Source organism: Lagenorhynchus albirostris, chromosome 1 (assembly GCF_949774975.1).
Source record: "Lagenorhynchus albirostris chromosome 1, mLagAlb1.1, whole genome shotgun sequence".
NCBI classification, from domain to species: Eukaryota; Metazoa; Chordata; class Mammalia; order Artiodactyla; family Delphinidae; genus Lagenorhynchus; species Lagenorhynchus albirostris.
The window spans coordinates 99,872,707-99,894,530 of NC_083095.1; positions in this window are offsets into that span (position 1 = coordinate 99,872,707).

Consider the following 21,824-nt stretch of genomic DNA (forward strand, 5'->3'; position numbering starts at 1 on the left):
AGTCCACTTCGTTGAGGAAGGAGTAGCTCTTGTCTATTACATATTTGGCTTATGGAACGGTATCTGTGCTAATTTCAATCTCTGGTTTTATGCAGCACCCCAACTCACCTTTCCCCTTAAGCAAGCATAAGTTGGTTTTCTACATTTGAGACCCTGTTCTGTTTTGTAATTCAGTTCCTGGGTAGCCAAGTTTACATTCCGTGTATTAGTGATACCTTCTGATATTTCTTTTTCTGTGTGACTTATTTCTCTTAGAATCATCGTACCTGAGTGCACTCATTATGCTGCTATGGGTCTGATGACATAGATTTCATTGCTGAGTGATATTGCATTGTACGTAAATACCACAAATTCTTTATTCATTTTTCGCTTTCTGTGATATTGAACTTGTACCATAAACGAGGATCTTGTAAACAGAGCCGTCCCAAACTTTGGGGTGGCTGTGTCTTTTTGATTTGAATTTCCCTAAGCTATAGGAGCATAAGTGGAAGTGCCCTAGGCTCTGTTGCTTTGTTTTTTAGATATTTCAGGAAACACCATACAGTTCTCCAGAGTGGCTGTTAGCAATTTACATCCCGCCCATTAGCATAACAAGGCTCCCAATTCTCCTTGGCCTGTTCTGCCTTTCTGGATTTTACACTTTTTTCAGATGGCCCTTTTGCCCGTGGGGCAGTGAGACTTCATTGTAGTGCAGATTTCCTTTGCAAGCTTGCTTGGTTGGCCAAAAAGGGCGTATGCGTTTTTTCCTGAATATATTCAGGAAAAAACGCATACGCCCTTTTTGGCCAAGTGCATCATTGTGGACGTTCTGCCTCTTTTCCTATGCTTTTCATGCAATTCCAGTCTATCTCCTGAAATCGGTTTCCTGCATCTGCCCCGCTTTCAGGTGCTCTTGGCAGCCTTACTTCAATATATTTTTGGACGATAGCTGTCATTTATAACTCTGCAGGTTTGTGAATGACAGTGCCCCTGAGATCCTTTCTTCAACTCTCTTTATTGTGAGCTGGCCGCAACACCGCAGGATTGCTTCAGGCCCTAGTGTGGTTCCGGCACGGCAAGATGAGCCTTTTGTTAATTCCTCTTCCTGGTGGGAAATGAGAGTTAAATTTGCACGTCCAGACACCTCCAGCTAGTCTCTCATTGGTTCTCCCTATTCCTGTTCATTTCCCGCAGAAATTGCAAACTGGGCCAAACAGGACGTTAAAGGCACTGACTCTCCAAGTGGGGAGAGTGTTAGTAAAGCATCTGGAATGTTGCACCCGAGTACCAGGGGACCAAAACTGAGACACATTTGAACACGTTTCCCGATCACATGTTGGATCATACTCTGGGTTCCAAATGCATGTTTTAGCTGAAGGAAGAATCCCTTACCTGGAGAGTTGTGACCCATGGAATGGGTACCATGCAATATGACTTCAAAGGGTCTGCATTTGCTCACTGAAACTCACCAATCCTATCACTGCTGCATTTATGCTGCTGTACACATGCTTGATTCCTTTTTGGAGACATATAAATCCATAGGTTTTAAGATTCTTACTATTCAGGTATATTTTTAGGCGTTTAATATGGGGTGTTGAGTCCACTTCGTTGAGCAAGGAGTAGCTCTTGTCTATTACATATTTGGCTTATGGAACGGTATCTGTGCTAATTTCAATCTCTGGTTTTATGCAGCACCCCAACTCACCTTTCCCCTTAAGCAAGCATAAGTTGGTTTTCTACATTTGAGACCCTGTTCTGTTTTGTAATTCAGTTCCTGTGTAGCCAAGTTTACATACCGTGTATTAGTGATACCTTATGATATTTCTTTTTCTGTGTGACTTATTTCTCTTAGAATCATCGTACCTGAGTGCACTCATTATGCTGCTACGGGCCTGATGACATAGATTTCATTGCTGAGTGATATTGCATTGTACGTAAGTACCACAAATTCTTTATTCATTTTTCGCTTTCTGTGATATTGAACTTGTACCATAAACGAGGTTCTTGTAAACAGAGCCGTCCCAAACTTTGGGGTGGCTGTGTCTTTTTGATTTTAATTTCCCTAAGGTATAGGAGCATAAGTGGAAGTGCCCTAGGCTCTGTTGCTTTGTTTTTTAGATGTTTCAGGAAACACCATACACTTCTCCAGAGTGGCTGTTGGCAATTTACATCCCGCCCATCAGCATAACAAGGCTCCCAGTTCTCCATGGCCTGTCCTGCCTTTCTGGATTTTACACTTTTTTCAGATGGCCCTTTTGCCCGGGGGGCAGTGAGACTTCATTGTAGTGCAGATTTCCTTTGCAAGCTTGCTTGGTTGGCCAAAAAGGGCGTATGCGTTTTTTCCTGAATATATTCAGGAAAAAACGCATACGCCCTTTTTGGCCAAGTGCATCATTGTGGACGTTCTGCCTCTTTTCCTATGCTTTTCATGCAATTCCAGTCTACCTCCTGAAATCGGTTTCCTGCAATTGTGACCCGCTTTCAAGTCCTCTTGGCAGCCTTACTTCAATATATTTTTGGACGATACCTGTCATTTATAACTCTGCAGGTTTGTGAATGACAGTTCCCCTGAGCTCCTTTGTTCAACTCACTTTCTTGTGAGCTGGCCGCAACACCGCAAGATTGCTTCAGGCCCTAGTGTGCTTCCGGCACGGCAAGCTGAGCCTTTGGTTAATTCCTCATCCTGGTGGGAAATGAGAGTTAAATTTGCCCGTCGAGACACCTCCAGCTAGTCTCTCATTGGTTCTCCCTATTCCTGTTCATTTCCCGCAGAAATTGCAAACTGGGCCAAACAGGAGGTTAAAGGCACTGACTCTCCAAGTGGGGAGAGTGTTAGTAAAGCGTCTGGAATGTTGCACCCGAGTACCAGGGGACTTAAACTGAGACACATTTGAACACGTTTCCCGATCACACGGTGGATCATACTCTGGGTTCCACATGCATGTTTTAGCTGAAGGAAGAATCCCTTAAACCTGGAGAGTTGAGACCCATGGAATGGGTACCATGCTATATGACTTCAAAGGGTCTGCATTTGCTCACCGAACCTCAACAATCCTATCACTGCTGCGTTTATGCTGCTGTACACACGCTTGATTCTCTTTCAGAGACATGTAAATCCATAGGTTTTAAGATTCTTACTATTCAGGTATATACTTAGCCGTTTAATATGGGGTGTTGAGTCCACTTCGTTGAGCAAGGAGTAGCTCTTGTCTAGTACATATTTGGCTTATGGAACGGTATCTGTGCTAATTTCAATCTCTGGTTTTATGCAGCATCCCAACTCACCTTTCCCTTAAGCAAGCATAAGTTGGTTTTCTACATTTGAGACCCTGTTCTGATTTGTAATTCAGTTCCTGTGTAGCCAAGTTTACATTCCGTGTATTAGTGATACCTTTTGATATTTCTTTTTCTGTGTGACATATTTCACTTAGAATCATCGTACCTGAATCCACTCATTATGCTGCTACGGGCCTGATGACATAGATTTCATTGCTGAGTGATATTGCATTGTACGTAAGTACCACAAATTCTTTATTCATTTTTCGCTTTCTGTGATAATGGACTTGTACCATAAACGAGGTTCTTGTAAACAGAGCCATCCCAAATTTTGGGGTGGCTGTGTCTTTTTGATTTTAATTTCCCTAAGCTATAGGAGCATAAGTGGAAGTGCCCTAGGCTCTGTTGCTTTGTTTTTTAGATGTTTCAGGAAACACCATACACTTCTCCAGAGTGGCTGTTGGCAATTTACATCCCGCCCATCAGCATAACATGGCTCCCAATTCTCCATGGCCTGTCCTGTCTTTCTGGATTTTACACTTCTTTCAGATGGCCCTTTTGCCGGTGGGGCAGTGAGACTTCATTGTAGTGCAGATTTCCTTTGCAAGCTTGCTTGGTTGGCCAAAAAGGGCGTATGCGTTTTTTCCTGAATATATTCAGGAAAAAACGCATACGCCCTTTTTGGCCAAGTGCATCATTGTGGACGTTCTGCCTCTTTTCCTATGCTTTTCATGCAATTCCAGTCTACCTCCTGAAATCGGTGTCCTGCAATTCTGCCCCGCTTTCAAGTCCTCTTGGCAGCCTTACTTCAATATATTTTTGGATGATAGCTGTCATTTATAATTCTGCAGGTTTGTGAATGACAGGGCCCCTGAGATCCTTTCTTCAACTCTCTTTATTGTGAGCTGGCCGCAACACCGCAGGATTGCTTCAGGCCCTAGTGTGGTTCCGGCATGGCAAGCTGAGCCTTTGGTGAATTCCTCTTCTTGGTGGGAAATGAGAGTTAAATTTTCACGTCCAGACACCTCCAGCTAGTCTCTCATTGGTTCTCCCTATTCCTGTTCATTTCCCGCAGAAATTGCAAACTGGGCCAAACAGGACGTTAAAGGCACTGACTCTCCAAGTGGGGAGAGTGTAAGTAAAGCGTCTGGAATGTTGCACCCGAGTAGCAGGGGATGAAAACTGAGACACATTTGAACACGTTTCCTTATCACACGTTGGATCATACTCTGGGTGCCACATGCATGTTTTAGCTGAAGGAGGAATCCCTTAAACCTGGAGAGCTGTGACCCATGGAATGGGTACCATGCAATATGACTTCAAAGGGTCTGCATTTGCTCACCGAAACTCACCAATCCTATCACTGCTGCGTTTATGCTGCTGTGCACAGGTTTGATTCCTTTTCGGAGACATATAAATCCATAGGTTTTAAGATTCTTACTAGTCAGGTATATTCTTAGGCGTTTAATATGGTGTGTTGAGTCCACTTCGTTGAGCAAGGAGTAGCTCTTGTCTATTACATATTTGGCTTATGTAACGGTATCTCTGCTAATTTCAATCTCTTGTTTTACGCAGCACCACAACTCACCTTTCCCCTTAAGTAAGCATAAGTTGGTTTTCTACATTAGAGACCCTGTTCTGTTTTGTAATTCAGTTCCTGTGTAGCCAAGTTTACATTCCGTGTATTAGTGATATCTTATGATGTTTCTTTTTCTGTGTGACTTATTTCACTTAGAATCATCGTACCTGAATCCACTCATTAGGCTGCTACGGGCCTGATGACATAGATTTCATTGCAGAGTGATATTGCATTGTACGTAAGTACCACAAATTCTTTATCCATTTTTCGCTTTCTGCGATATTGAACTTGTACCATAAACGAGGTTCTTGTAAACAGAGCCGTCCCAAACTTTGGGGTGGCTGTGTCTTTTTCATTTTAGTTTCCCTAAACTATAGGACCATCAGTGGAAGTGCACTACGCTCTGTTGCTTTGTTTTTTGGATGTTTCAGGAAACAACATACACTTCTCCAGATTGTCTGCAGGCAATTTACATCCCGCCCATCAGCATAACAAGGCTCCCAGTTCTCCATGGCCTGTCCTGCCTTTCTGGATTTTACACTTTTTTCAGATGGCCCTTTTGCCCGTGGGGCAGTGAGACTTCATTGTAGTGCAGATTTCCTTTGCAAGCTTGCTCGGTTGGCCAAAATGTGCGTATGCGTTTTTTCATGAATATATTCAGGAAAAAACGCATACACCATTTTTGGCCAAGTGCATCATTGTGGACGGTCTGCTTCTTTTCCTCTGCTTTTCATGCAATTCCAGTCTACCTCCTGAAATCGGTTTCCTGCAATTCTGCCCCGCTTTCAAGTCCTCTTGGCAGCCTTACTTCAATATATTTTTGGACGATAGCTGTCATTTATAACTCTGCAGGTTTGTGAATTACAGTGCCCCTGAGCTCCTTTCTTCAACTCGCTTTCTTGTGAGCTGGCCGCAACACCGCAGGATTGCTTCAGGCCCTAGTGTGGTCCCGGTATCTCACGCTGAGCCTTTGGTTAATTCCTCTTCCTGGTGGGAAATGAGAGTTAAATTTGCCCGTCCAGACACCTCCAGCTAGTCTCTCATTGGTTCTCCCTATTCCTGTTCATTGTCCGCAGAAATTGCAAACTTGGCCAAAGAGGAGGTTGAAGGCACTGACTCTCCAAGTGGGGAGAGTGTTAATAAACCATCTGGAATGTTGCACCCGAGTACCAGGGACGACAACTGAGACACATTTGAACACGTTTCCCGATCACATGGTGGATCACAGTCTGCGTACCTCATGCATGTTTTAGCTGAGGGAAGAGTCCCTTAAACCTGGAGAGTTGTGACCCATGGAATGGGTACCATGAAATATGACTTCAAAGGGTCTGCGTTTGCTCACCGAACCTCACCAATCCTATCACTGCTGCGTTTATGCCGCTGCACAGAAGCTTGGTTCTCTTTCGGAGACATATAAATCCATAGCTTTTAAGATTCTTACTCGTCAGGTATGTTCTTAGGCGTTTAATATGGGGTGTTGAGTCCACTTCGTTGAGCAAGGAGTAGCTCTTGTCTATTACATATTTGCCTTATGGAGCGGCATCTGTGCTAATTTCAATCTCTGGTTTTATGCAGCACCCCAACTCACCTTTCCCCTTAAGCAAGCATAAGTTGGTTTTCTACATTTGAGACCCTGTTCTGTTTTGTAATTCAGTTCCTGTGTAGCCAAGTTTACATTCCGTGTATTAGTGATATCTTATGATGTTTCTTTTTCTGTGTGACTTAATTCACTTAGAATCATTGTATCTGAATCCACTCATTATGCTGCTACGGGCCTGATGACATAGATTTCATTGCTGAGTGATATTGCATTGTACGTAAATACCACAAATTCTTTATTCATTTTTCGCTTTCTGTGATATTGAACTTGTACCATAAACGAGGATCTTGTAAACAGAGCCGTCCCAAACTTTCGGGTGGCTTTGACTTTTTGATTTGAATTTCCCTAAGCTATAGGAGCATAAGTGGAAGTGCCCTAGGCTCTGTTGCTTTGTTTTTTAGATGTTTCAGGAAACACCATACACTTCTCCAGAGTGGCTGTTGGCAATTTACATCCCGCCCATCAGCATAACAAGGCTCCCAGTTCTCCATGGCCTGTCCTGCCTTTCTGGATTTTACACTTTTTTCAGATGGCCCTTTTGCCCGGGGGGCAGTGAGACTTCATTGTAGTGCAGATTTCCTTTGCAAGCTTGCTTGGTTGGCCAAAAAGGGCGTATGCGTTTTTTCCTGAATATATTCAGGAAAAAACGCATACGCCCTTTTTGGCCAAGTGCATCATTGTGGACGTTCTGCCTCTTTTCCTATGCTTTTCATGCAATTCCAGTCTACCTCCTGAAATCGGTTTCCTGCAATTGTGACCCGCTTTCAAGTCCTCTTGGCAGCCTTACTTCAATATATTTTTGGACGATAGCTGTCATTTATAACTCTGCAGGTTTGTGAATGACAGTTCCCCTGAGCTCCTTTGTTCAACTCACTTTCTTGTGAGCTGGCCGCAACACCGCAAGATTGCTTCAGGCCCTAGTGTGCTTCCGGCACGGCAAGCTGAGCCTTTGGTTAATTCCTCATCCTGTTGGGAAATGAGAGTTAAATTTGCCCGTCGAGACACCTCCAGCTAGTCTCTCATTGGTTCTCCCTATTCCTGTTCATTTCCCGCAGAAATTGCAAACTGGGCCAAACAGGAGGTTAAAGGCACTGACTCTCCAAGTGGGGAGAGTGTTAGTAAAGCGTCTGGAATGTTGCACCCGAGTACCAGGGGACTTAAACTGAGACACATTTGAACACGTTTCCCGATCACACGGTGGATCATACTCTGGGTTCCACATGCATGTTTTAGCTGAAGGAAGAATCCCTTAAACCTGGAGAGTTGAGACCCATGGAATGGGTACCATGCTATATGACTTCAAAGGGTCTGCATTTGCTCACCGAACCTCAACAATCCTATCACTGCTGCGTTTATGCTGCTGTACACACGCTTGATTCTCTTTCAGAGACATGTAAATCCATAGGTTTTAAGATTCTTACTATTCAGGTATATACTTAGCCGTTTAATATGGGGTGTTGAGTCCACTTCGTTGAGCAAGGAGTAGCTCTTGTCTAGTACATATTTGGCTTATGGAACGGTATCTGTGCTAATTTCAATCTCTGGTTTTATGCAGCACCCCAACTCACCTTTCCCTTAAGCAAGCATAAGTTGGTTTTCTACATTTGAAACCCTGTTCTGTTTTGTAATTCAGTTCCTGTGTAGCCAAGTTTACATTCCGTGTATTAGTGATACCTTATGATATTTCTTTTTCTGTGTGACATATTTCACTTAGAATCATCGTACCTGAATCCACTCATTATGCTGCTACGGGCCTGATGACATAGATTTCATTGCTGAGTGATATTGCATTGTACGTAAGTACCACAAATTCTTTATTCATTTTTCGCTTTCTGTGATAATGAACTTGTACCATAAACGAGGTTCTTGTAAACAGAGCCATCCCAAATTTTGGGGTGGCTGTGTCTTTTTGATTTTAATTTCCCTAAGCTATAGGAGCATAAGTGGAAGTGCCCTAGGCTCTGTTGCTTTGTTTTTTAGATGTTTCAGGAAACACCATACACTTCTCCAGAGTGGCTGTTGGCAATTTACATCCCGCCCATCAGCATAACAAGGCTCCCAATTCTCCATGGCCTGTCCTGTCTTTCTGGATTTTACACTTCTTTCAGATGGCCCTTTTGCCGGTGGGGCAGTGAGACTTCATTGTAGTGCAGATTTCCTTTGCAAGCTTGCTTGGTTGGCCAAAAAGGGCGTATGCGTTTTTTCCTGAATATATTCAGGAAAAAACGCATACGCCCTTTTTGGCCAAGTGCATCATTGTGGACGTTCTGCCTCTTTTCCTATGCTTTTCATGCAATTCCAGTCTACCTCCTGAAATCGGTGTCCTGCAATTCTGCCCCACTTTCAAGTCCTCTTGGCAGCCTTACTTCAATATATTTTTGGATGATAGCTGTCATTTATAACTCTGCAGGTTTGTGAATGACAGGGCCCCTGAGATCCTTTCTTCAACTCTCTTTATTGTGAGCTGGCCGCAACACCGCAGGATTGCTTCAGGCCCTAGTGTGGTTCCGGCATGGCAAGCTGAGCCTTTGGTGAATTCCTCTTCTTGGTGGGAAATGAGAGTTAAATTTTCACGTCCAGACACCTCCAGCTAGTCTCTCATTGGTTCTCCCTATTCCTGTTCATTTCCCGCAGAAATTGCAAACTGGGCCAAACAGGACGTTAAAGGCACTGACTCTCCAAGTGGGGAGAGTGTAAGTAAAGCGTCTGGAATGTTGCACCCGAGTAGCAGGGGATGAAAACTGAGACACATTTGAACACGTTTCCCGATCACACGTTGGATCATACTCTGGGTGCCACATGCATGTTTTAGCTGAAGGAGGAATCCCTTAAACCTGGAGAGCTGTGACCCATGGAATGGGTACCATGCAATATGACTTCAAAGGGTCTGCATTTGCTCACCGAAACTCACCAATCCTATCACTGCTGCGTTTATGCTGCTGTGCACAGGTTTGATTCCTTTTCGGAGACATATAAATCCATAGGTTTTAAGATTCTTACTAGTCAGGTATATTCTTAGGCGTTTAATATGGTGTGTTGAGTCCACTTCGTTGAGCAAGGAGTAGCTCTTGTCTATTACATATTTGGCTTATGTAACGGTATCTCTGCTAATTTCAATCTCTTGTTTTACGCAGCACCACAACTCACCTTTCCCCTTAAGTAAGCATAAGTTGGTTTTCTACATTAGAGACCCTGTTCTGTTTTGTAATTCAGTTCCTGTGTAGCCAAGTTTACATTCCGTGTATTAGTGATATCTTATGATGTTTCTTTTTCTGTGTGACTTATTTCACTTAGAATCATCGTACCTGAATCCACTCATTAGGCTGCTACGGGCCTGATGACATAGATTTCATTGCAGAGTGATATTGCATTGTACGTAAGTACCACAAATTCTTTATCCATTTTTCGCTTTCTGCGATATTGAACTTGTACCATAAACGAGGTTCTTGTAAACAGAGCCGTCCCAAACTTTGGGGTGGCTGTGTCTTTTTCATTTTAGTTTCCCTAAACTATAGGACCATCAGTGGAAGTGCACTACGCTCTGTTGCTTTGTTTTTTGGATGTTTCAGGAAACAACATACACTTCTCCAGATTGTCTGCAGGCAATTTACATCCCGCCCATCAGCATAACAAGGCTCCCAGTTCTCCATGGCCTGTCCTGCCTTTCTGGATTTTACACTTTTTTCAGATGGCCCTTTTGCCCGTGGGGCAGTGAGACTTCATTGTAGTGCAGATTTCCTTTGCAAGCTTGCTCGGTTGGCCAAAATGTGCGTATGCGTTTTTTCATGAATATATTCAGGAAAAAACGCATACACCATTTTTGGCCAAGTGCATCATTGTGGACGGTCTGCTTCTTTTCCTCTGCTTTTCATGCAATTCCAGTCTACCTCCTGAAATCGGTTTCCTGCAATTCTGCCCCGCTTTCAAGTCCTCTTGGCAGCCTTACTTCAATATATTTTTGGACGATAGCTGTCATTTATAACTCTGCAGGTTTGTGAATTACAGTGCCCCTGAGCTCCTTTCTTCAACTCGCTTTCTTGTGAGCTGGCCGCAACACCGCATGATTGCTTCAGGCCCTAGTGTGGTCCCGGTATCTCACGCTGAGCCTTTGGTTAATTCCTCTTCCTGGTGGGAAATGAGAGTTAAATTTGCCCGTCCAGACACCTCCAGCTAGTCTCTCATTGGTTCTCCCTATTCCTGTTCATTGTCCGCAGAAATTGCAAACTTGGCCAAAGAGGAGGTTGAAGGCACTGACTCTCCAAGTGGGGAGAGTGTTAATAAACCATCTGGAATGTTGCACCCGAGTACCAGGGACGACAACTGAGACACATTTGAACACGTTTCCCGATCACATGGTGGATCACAGTCTGCGTACCTCATGCATGTTTTAGCTGAGGGAAGAGTCCCTTAAACCTGGAGAGTTGTGACCCATGGAATGGGTACCATGAAATATGACTTCAAAGGGTCTGCGTTTGCTCACCGAACCTCACCAATCCTATCACTGCTGCGTTTATGCCGCTGCACAGAAGCTTGGTTCTCTTTCGGAGACATATAAATCCATAGCTTTTAAGATTCTTACTCGTCAGGTATGTTCTTAGGCGTTTAATATGGGGTGTTGAGTCCACTTCGTTGAGCAAGGAGTAGCTCTTGTCTATTACATATTTGCCTTATGGAGCGGCATCTGTGCTAATTTCAATCTCTGGTTTTATGCAGCACCCCAACTCACCTTTCCCCTTAAGCAAGCATAAGTTGGTTTTCTACATTTGAGACCCTGTTCTGATTTGTAATTCAGTTCCTGTGTAGCCAAGTTTACATTCCGTGTATTAGTGATATCTTATGATGTTTCTTTTTCTGTGTGACTTAATTCACTTAGAATCATCGTATCTGAATCCACTCATTATGCTGCTACGGGCCTGATGACATAGATTTCATTGCTGAGTGATATTGCATTGTACGTAAATACCACAAATTCTTTATTCATTTTTCGCTTTCTGTGATATTGAACTTGTACCATAAACGAGGATCTTGTAAACAGAGCCGTCCCAAACTTTCGGGTGGCTTTGACTTTTTGATTTGAATTTCCCTAAGCTATAGGAGCATAAGTGGAAGTGCCCTAGGCTCTGTTGCTTTGTTTTTTAGATGTTTCAGGAAACACCATACACTTCTCCAGAGTGGCTGTTGGCAATTTACATCCCGCCCATCAGCATAACAAGGCTCCCAGTTCTCCATGGCCTGTCCTGCCTTTCTGGATTTTACACTTTTTTCAGATGGCCCTTTTGCCCGGGGGGCAGTGAGACTTCATTGTAGTGCAGATTTCCTTTGCAAGCTTGCTTGGTTGGCCAAAAAGGGCGTATGCGTTTTTTCCTGAGGAAAAAACGCATACGCCCTTTTTGGCCAAGTGCATCATTGTGGACGTTCTGCCTCTTTTCCTATGCTTTTCATGCAATTCCAGTCTACCTCCTGAAATCGGTGTCCTGCAATTCTGCCCCGATTTCAAGTCCTCTTGGCAGCCTTAATTCAATATATTTTTGGACGATAGCTGTCATTTATAACTCTGCAGGTTTGTGAATGACAGTGCCCCTGAGATCCTTTCTTCAACTCTCTTTATTGTGAGCTGGCCGCAACACCGCAGGATTGCTTCAGGCCCTAGTGTGGTTCCGGCACGGCAAGCTGAGCCTTTGGTTAATTCCTCTTCCTGGTGGGAAATGAGAGTTAAATTTGCCCGTCCAGACACCTCCAGCTAGTCTCTCATTGGTTCTCCCTATTCCTGTTCATTTCCCGCAGAAATTGCAAACTGGGCCAAACACGACGTTAAAGGCACTGACCCTCCAAGTGCGGAGAGTGTTAGTAAAGCGTGTGGAATGTTGCACCCGAGTACCAGGGGACTTAAACTGAGACATAGTTGAACACGTTTCCCGATCATACGGTGGATCATACTCTGGGTTCCACATGCATGTTTTAGCTGAAGGAAGAATCCCTTAAACCTGGAGAGTTGTGACCCATGGAATGGGTACCATGCAATATGACTTCAAAGGGTCTGCATTTGCTCTCCGAACCTCACTAATCCTATCACTGCTGCGTTTATGCTGCTGTACACACGCTTGATTCTCTTTCAGAGACATGTAAATCCATAGGTTTTAAGATTCTTACTAGTCAGGTATATTCTTAGGCGTTTAATATGGGGTGTTGAGTCCACTTCGTTGAGCAAGGAGTAGCTCTTGTCTATTACATATTTGGCTTATGGAACGGTATCTGTACTAATTTCAATCTCTGGTTTTATGCAGCACCCTAACTCACCTTTCCCCTTAAGCAAGCATAAGTTGGTTTTCTACATTTGAGACCCTGTTCTGTTTTGTAATTCAGTTCCTGGGTAGCCAAGTTTACATTCCGTGTATTAGTGATACCTTATGATATTTCATTTTCTGTGTGACTTATTTCTATTAGAATCATCGTACCTGAGTCCACTCATTATGCTGCTACGGGTCTGATGACATAGATTTCATTGCTGAGTGATATTGCATTGTACGTAAGTACCACAAATTCTTTATTCATTTTTCGCTTTCTGTGATATTGAACTTGTACGATAAACGAGGTTCTTGTAAACAGAGCCGTCCCAAACTTTGGGGTGGCTGTGTCTTTTTGATTTGAATTCCCTAAGCTATAGGAGCATAAATGGAAGTGCCCTAGGCTCTGTTGCTTTGTTTTTTAGATGTTTCAGGAAACACCATACACTTCTCCAGAGTGGCTGTTGGCAATTTACATCCCGCCCATCAGCATAACAAGGCTCCCAGTTCTCCATGGCCTGTCCTGCCTTTGTGGATTTTACACTTTTTTCAGATGGCCCTTTTGACCGGGGGGCAGTGAGACTTCATTGTAGTGCAGATTTCCTTTGCAAGCTTGCTTGGTTGGCCAAAAAGGGCGTATGCGTTTTTTCCTGAATATATTCAGGAAAAAACGCATACGCCCTTTTTGGCCAAGTGCATCATTGTGGACGTTCTGCCTCTTTTCCTATGCTTTTCATGCAATTCCAGTCTACCTCCTGAAATCGGTGTCCTGCAATTCTGCCCCGCTTTCAAGTGCTCTTGGCAGCCTTACTTCAATATATTTTTGGACGATAGCTGTCATTTATAACTCTGCAGGTTTGTGAATGACAGTGCCCCTGAGCTCCTTTGTTCAATTCGCTTTCTTGTGAGCTGGCCGCAACACCGCAAGATTGCTTCAGGCCCTAGTGTGGTTCCGGCACGGCAAGCTGAGCCTTTGGTTAATTCCTCTTCCTGGTGGGAAATGAGAGTTAAATTTGCCCGTCCAGACACCTCCAGCTAGTCTCTCATTGGTTCTCCCTATTCCTGTTCATTTCCCGCAGAAATTGCAAACTGGGCCAAACACGACGTTAAAGGCACTGACTCTCCAAGTGGGGAGAGTGTTAGTAAAGCGTCTGGAATGTTGTACCCGAGTACCAGGGGACGAAAATTGAGACACATTTGAACACGTTTCCCGATCACACGGTGGATCATACTCTGGGTTCCACATGCATGTTTTAGCTGAAGGAAGAATCTCTTAAACCTGGAGAGTTGAGAACCATGGAATGGGTACCATGCAATATGACTTCAAAGGGTCTGCATTTGCTCACCGAACCTCACGAATCCCATCACTGCTGCATTTATGCTGCTGTACACACGCTTGATTCTCTTTCAGAGACATGTAAATCCATAGGTTTTAAGATTCTTACTAGTCAGGTATATTCTTAGGCGTTTAATATGGGGTGTTGAGTCCACTTCGTTGAGCAAGGAGTAGCTCTTATCTATTACATATTTGGCTTATGGAACGGTATCTGTGCTAATTTCAATCTCTGGTTTTATGCAGCACCCCAACTCACCTTTCCCCTTTAGCAAGCATAAGTTGGTTTTCTACATTTGAGACCCTGTTCTGTTTTGTAATTCAGTTCCTGTGTAGCCAAGTTTACATTCCGTGTATTAGTGATACCTTATGATATTTCTTTTTCTGTGTGACTTATTTCACTTACAATCATCGTACCTGAATCCACTCATTATGCTGCTACGGGCCTGATGACATAGATTTCATTGCTGAGTGATATTGCATTGTACGTAAGTACCACAAATTCTTTATTCATTTTTCGCTTTCTGTGATATTGAACTTGTACCATAAACGAGGTTCTTGTAAACAGAGCCATCCCAAACTTTGGGATGGCTGTGTCTTTTTGATTTTAATTTCCCTAAGCTATAGGAGCATAAGTGGAAGTGCCCTAGGCTCTGATGCTTTGTTTTTTGGATGTTTCAGGAAACACCATACACTTCTCCAGAGTGGCTGTTGGCAATATACATCCCGCCCATCAGCATAACAAGGCTCCCAGTTCTCCTTGGCCTGTTCTGCCTTTCTGGATTTTACACTTTTTTCAGATGGCCCTTTTGCCCGTGGGGCAGTGAGACTTCATTGTAGTGCAGATTTCCTTTGCAAGCTTGCTTGGTTGGCCAAAAAGGGCGTATGCGTTTTTTCCTGAATATATTCAGGAAAAAACGCATACGCCCTTTTTGGCCAAGTGCATCATTGTGGACGTTCTGCCTCTTTTCCTATGCTTTTCATGCAATTCCAGTCTACCTCTTGAAATCGGTTTCCTGCATCTGCCCCGCTTTCAGGTGCTCTTGGCAGCCTTACTTCAATATATTTTTGGACGATAGCTGTCATTTATAACTCTGCAGGTTTGTGAATGACAGTGCCCCTGAGATCCTTTCTTCAACTCTCTTTATTGTGAGCTGGCCGCAACACCGCAGGATTGCTTCAGGCCCTAGTGTGGTTCCGGCACGGCAAGATGAGCCTTTTGTTAATTCCTCTTCCTGGTGGGAAATGAGAGTTAAATTTGCACGTCCAGACACCTCCAGCTAGTCTCTCATTGGTTCTCCCTATTCCTGTTCATTTCCCGCAGAAATTGCAAACTGGGCCAAACAGGACGTTAAAGGCACTGACTCTCCAAGTGGGGAGAGTGTTAGTAAAGCATCTGGAATGTTGCACCCGAGTACCAGGGGACCAAAACTGAGACACATTTGAACACGTTTCCCGATCACATGTTGGATCATACTCTGGGTTCCAAATGCATGTTTTAGCTGAAGGAAGAATCCCTTACCTGGAGAGTTGTGACCCATGGAATGGGTACCATGCAATATGACTTCAAAGGGTCTGCATTTGCTCACTGAAACTCACCAATCCTATCACTGCTGCATTTATGCTGCTGTACACATGCTTGATTCCTTTTTGGAGACATATAAATCCATAGGTTTTAAGATTCTTACTATTCAGGTATATTTTTAGGCGTTTAATATGGGGTGTTGAGTCCACTTCGTTGAGCAAGGAGTAGCTCTTGTCTATTACATATTTGGCTTATGGAACGGTATCTGTGCTAATTTCAATCTCTGGTTTTATGCAGCACCCCAACTCACCTTTCCCCTTAAGCAAGCATAAGTTGGTTTTCTACATTTGAGACCCTGTTCTGTTTTGTAATTCAGTTCCTGTGTAGCCAAGTTTACATACCGTGTATTAGTGATACCTTATGATATTTCTTTTTCTGTGTGACTTATTTCTCTTAGAATCATCGTACCTGAGTGCACTCATTATGCTGCTACGGGCCTGATGACATAGATTTCATTGCTGAGTGATATTGCATTGTACGTAAGTACCACAAATTCTTTATTCATTTTTCGCTTTCTGTGATATTGAACTTGTACCATAAACGAGGTTCTTGTAAACAGAGCCGTCCCAAACTTTGGGGTGGCTGTGTCTTTTTGATTTTAATTTCCCTAAGGTATAGGAGCATAAGTGGAAGTGCCCTAGGCTCTGTTGCTTTGTTTTTTAGATGTTTCAGGAAACACCATACACTTCTCCAGAGTGGCTGTTGGCAATTTACATCCCGCCCATCAGCATAACAAGGCTCCCAGTTCTCCATGGCCTGTCCTGCCTTTCTGGATTTTACACTTTTTTCAGATGGCCCTTTTGCCCGTGGGGCAGTGAGACTTCATTGTAGTGCAGATTTCCTTTGCAAGCTTGCTTGGTTGGCCAAAAAGGGCGTATGCGTTTTTTCCTGAATATATTCAGGAAAAAACGCATACGCCCTTTTTGGCCAAGTGCATCATTGTGGACGTTCTGCCTCTTTTCCTATGCTTTTCATGCAATTCCAGTCTACCTCCTGAAATCGGTTTCCTGCAATTGTGACCCGCTTTCAAGTCCTCTTGGCAGCCTTACTTCAATATATTTTTGGACGATAGCTGTCATTTATAACTCTGCAGGTTTGTGAATGACAGTTCCCCTGAGCTCCTTTGTTCAACTCACTTTCTTGTGAGCTGGCCGCAACACCGCAAGATTGCTTCAGGCCCTAGTGTGCTTCCGGCACGGCAAGCTGAGCCTTTGGTTAATTCCTCATCCTGGTGGGAAATGAGAGTTAAATTTGCCCGTCGAGACACCTCCAGCTAGTCTCTCATTGGTTCTCCCTATTCCTGTTCATTTCCCGCAGAAATTGCAAACTGGGCCAAACAGGAGGTTAAAGGCACTGACTCTCCAAGTGGGGAGAGTGTTAGTAAAGCGTCTGGAATGTTGCACCCGAGTACCAGGGGACTTAAACTGAGACACATTTGAACACGTTTCCCGATCACACGGTGGATCATACTCTGGGTTCCACATGCATGTTTTAGCTGAAGGAAGAATCCCTTAAACCTGGAGAGTTGAGACCCATGGAATGGGTACCATGCTATATGACTTCAAAGGGTCTGCATTTGCTCACCGAACCTCAACAATCCTATCACTGCTGCGTTTATGCTGCTGTACACACGCTTGATTCTCTTTCAGAGACATGTAAATCCATAGGTTTTAAGATTCTTACTATTCAGGTATATACTTAGCCGTTTAATATGGGGTGTTGAGTCCACTTCGTTGAGCAAGGAGTAGCTCTTGTCTAGTACATATTTGGCTTATGGAACGGTATCTGTGCTAATTTCAATCTCTGGTTTTATGCAGCACCCCAACTCACCTTTCCCTTAAGCAAGCATAAGTTGGTTTTCTACATTTGAGACCCTGTTCTGATTTGTAATTCAGTTCCTGTGTAGCCAAGTTTACATTCCGTGTATTAGTGATACCTTATGATATTTCTTTTTCTGTGTGACATATTTCACTTAGAATCATCGTACCTGAATCCACTCATTATGCTGCTACGGGCCTGATGACATAGATTTCATTGCTGAGTGATATTGCATTGTACGTAAGTACCACAAATTCTTTATTCATTTTTCGCTTTCTGTGATAATGAACTTGTACCATAAACGAGGTTCTTGTAAACAGAGCCATCCCAAATTTTGGGGTGGCTGTGTCTTTTTGATTTTAATTTCCCTAAGCTATAGGAGCATAAGTGGAAGTGCCCTAGGCTCTGTTGCTTTGTTTTTTAGATGTTTCAGGAAACACCATACACTTCTCCAGAGTGGCTGTTGGCAATTTACATCCCGCCCATCAGCATAACAAGGCTCCCAATTCTCCATGGCCTGTCCTGTCTTTCTGGATTTTACACTTCTTTCAGATGGCCCTTTTGCCGGTGGGGCAGTGAGACTTCATTGTAGTGCAGATTTCCTTTGCAAGCTTGCTTGGTTGGCCAAAAAGGGCGTATGCGTTTTTTCCTGAATATATTCAGGAAAAAACGCATACGCCCTTTTTGGCCAAGTGCATCATTGTGGACCTTCTGCCTCTTTTCCTATGCTTTTCATACAATTCCAGTCTACCTCCTGAAATCGGTGTCCTGCAATTCTGCCCCACTTTCAAGTCCTCTTGGCAGCCTTACTTCAATATATTTTTGGATGATAGCTGTCATTTATAACTCTGCAGGTTTGTGAATGACAGGGCCCCTGAGATCCTTTCTTCAACTCTCTTTATTGTGAGCTGGCCGCAACACCGCAGGATTGCTTCAGGCCCTAGTGTGGTTCCGGCATGGCAAGCTGAGCCTTTGGTGAATTCCTCTTCTTGGTGGGAAATGAGAGTTAAATTTTCACGTCCAGACACCTCCAGCTAGTCTCTCATTGGTTCTCCCTATTCCTGTTCATTTCCCGCAGAAATTGCAAACTGGGCCAAACAGGACGTTAAAGGCACTGACTCTCCAAGTGGGGAGAGTGTAAGTAAAGCGTCTGGAATGTTGCACCCGAGTAGCAGGGGATGAAAACTGAGACACATTTGAACACGTTTCCCGATCACACGTTGGATCATACTCTGGGTGCCACATGCATGTTTTAGCTGAAGGAGGAATCCCTTAAACCTGGAGAGCTGTGACCCATGGAATGGGTACCATGCAATATGACTTCAAAGGGTCTGCATTTGCTCACCGAAACTCACCAATCCTATCACTGCTGCGTTTATGCTGCTGTGCACAGGTTTGATTCCTTTTCGGAGACATATAAATCCATAGGTTTTAAGATTCTTACTAGTCAGGTATATTCTTAGGCGTTTAATATGGTGTGTTGAGTCCACTTCGTTGAGCAAGGAGTAGCTCTTGTCTATTACATATTTGGCTTATGTAACGGTATCTCTGCTAATTTCAATCTCTTGTTTTACGCAGCACCACAACTCACCTTTCCCCTTAAGTAAGCATAAGTTGGTTTTCTACATTAGAGACCCTGTTCTGTTTTGTAATTCAGTTCCTGTGTAGCCAAGTTTACATTCCGTGTATTAGTGATATCTTATGATGTTTCTTTTTCTGTGTGACTTATTTCACTTAGAATCATCGTACCTGAATCCACTCATTAGGCTGCTACGGGCCTGATGACATAGATTTCATTGCAGAGTGATATTGCATTGTACGTAAGTACCACAAATTCTTTATCCATTTTTCGCTTTCTGCGATATTGAACTTGTACCATAAACGAGGTTCTTGTAAACAGAGCCGTCCCAAACTTTGGGGTGGCTGTGTCTTTTTCATTTTAGTTTCCCTAAACTATAGGACCATCAGTGGAAGTGCACTACGCTCTGTTGCTTTGTTTTTTGGATGTTTCAGGAAACAACATACACTTCTCCAGATTGTCTGCAGGCAATTTACATCCCGCCCATCAGCATAACAAGGCTCCCAGTTCTCCATGGCCTGTCCTGCCTTTCTGGATTTTACACTTTTTTCAGATGGCCCTTTTGCCCGTGGGGCAGTGAGACTTCATTGTAGTGCAGATTTCCTTTGCAAGCTTGCTCGGTTGGCCAAAATGTGCGTATGCGTTTTTTCATGAATATATTCAGGAAAAAACGCATACACCATTTTTGGCCAAGTGCATCATTGTGGACGGTCTGCTTCTTTTCCTCTGCTTTTCATGCAATTCCAGTCTACCTCCTGAAATCGGTTTCCTGCAATTCTGCCCCGCTTTCAAGTCCTCTTGGCAGCCTTACTTCAATATATTTTTGGACGATAGCTGTCATTTATAACTCTGCAGGTTTGTGAATTACAGTGCCCCTGAGCTCCTTTCTTCAACTCGCTTTCTTGTGAGCTGGCCGCAACACCGCATGATTGCTTCAGGCCCTAGTGTGGTCCCGGTATCTCACGCTGAGCCTTTGGTTAATTCCTCTTCCTGGTGGGAAATGAGAGTTAAATTTGCCCGTCCAGACACCTCCAGCTAGTCTCTCATTGGTTCTCCCTATTCCTGTTCATTGTCCGCAGAAATTGCAAACTTGGCCAAAGAGGAGGTTGAAGGCACTGACTCTCCAAGTGGGGAGAGTGTTAATAAACCATCTGGAATGTTGCACCCGAGTACCAGGGACGACAACTGAGACACATTTGAACACGTTTCCCGATCACATGGTGGATCACAGTCTGCGTACCTCATGCATGTTTTAGCTGAGGGAAGAGTCCCTTAAACCTGGAGAGTTGTGACCCATGGAATGGGTACCATGAAATATGACTTCAAAGGGTCTGCGTTTGCTCACCGAACCTCACCAATCCTATCACTGCTGCGTTTATGCCGCTGCACAGAAGCTTGGTTCTCTTTCGGAGACATATAAATCCATAGCTTTTAAGATTCTTACTCGTCAGGTATGTTCTTAGGCGTTTAATATGGGGTGTTGAGTCCACTTCGTTGAGCAAGGAGTAGCTCTTGTCTATTACATATTTGCCTTATGGAGCGGCATCTGTGCTAATTTCAATCTCTGGTTTTATGCAGCACCCCAACTCACCTTTCCCCTTAAGCAAGCATAAGTTGGTTTTCTACATTTGAGACCCTGTTCTGATTTGTAATTCAGTTCCTGTGTAGCCAAGTTTACATTCCGTGTATTAGTGATATCTTATGATGTTTCTTTTTCTGTGTGACTTAATTCACTTAGAATCATCGTATCTGAATCCACTCATTATGCTGCTACGGGCCTGATGACATAGATTTCATTGCTGAGTGATATTGCATTGTACGTAAATACCACAAATTCTTTATTCATTTTTCGCTTTCTGTGATATTGAACTTGTACCATAAACGAGGATCTTGTAAACAGAGCCGTCCCAAACTTTTGGGTGGCTTTGACTTTTTGATTTGAATTTCCCTAAGCTATAGGAGCATAAGTGGAAGTGCCCTAGGCTCTGTTGCTTTGTTTTTTAGATGTTTCAGGAAACACCATACACTTCTCCAGAGTGGCTGTTGGCAATTTACATCCCGCCCATCAGCATAACAAGGCTCCCAGTTCTCCATGGCCTGTCCTGCCTTTCTGGATTTTACACTTTTTTCAGATGGCCCTTTTGCCCGGGGGGCAGTGAGACTTCATTGTAGTGCAGATTTCCTTTGCAAGCTTGCTTGGTTGGCCAAAAAGGGCGTATGCGTTTTTTCCTGAATATATTCAGGAAAAAACGCATACGCCCTTTTTGGCCAAGTGCATCATTGTGGACGTTCTGCCTCTTTTCCTATGCTTTTCATGCAATTCCAGTCTACCTCCTGAAATCGGTGTCCTGCAATTCTGCCCCGATTTCAAGTCCTCTTGGCAGCCTTAATTCAATATATTTTTGGACGATAGCTGTCATTTATAACTCTGCAGGTTTGTGAATGACAGTGCCCCTGAGATCCTTTCTTCAACTCTCTTTATTGTGAGCTGGCCGCAACACCGCAGGATTGCTTCAGGCCCTAGTGTGGTTCCGGCACGGCAAGCTGAGCCTTTGGTTAATTCCTCTTCCTGGTGGGAAATGAGAGTTAAATTTGCCCGTCCAGACACCTCCAGCTAGTCTCTCATTGGTTCTCCCTATTCCTGTTCATTTCCCGCAGAAATTGCAAACTGGGCCAAACACGACGTTAAAGGCACTGACCCTCCAAGTGCGGAGAGTGTTAGTAAAGCGTGTGGAATGTTGCACCCGAGTACCAGGGGACTTAAACTGAGACATAGTTGAACACGTTTCCC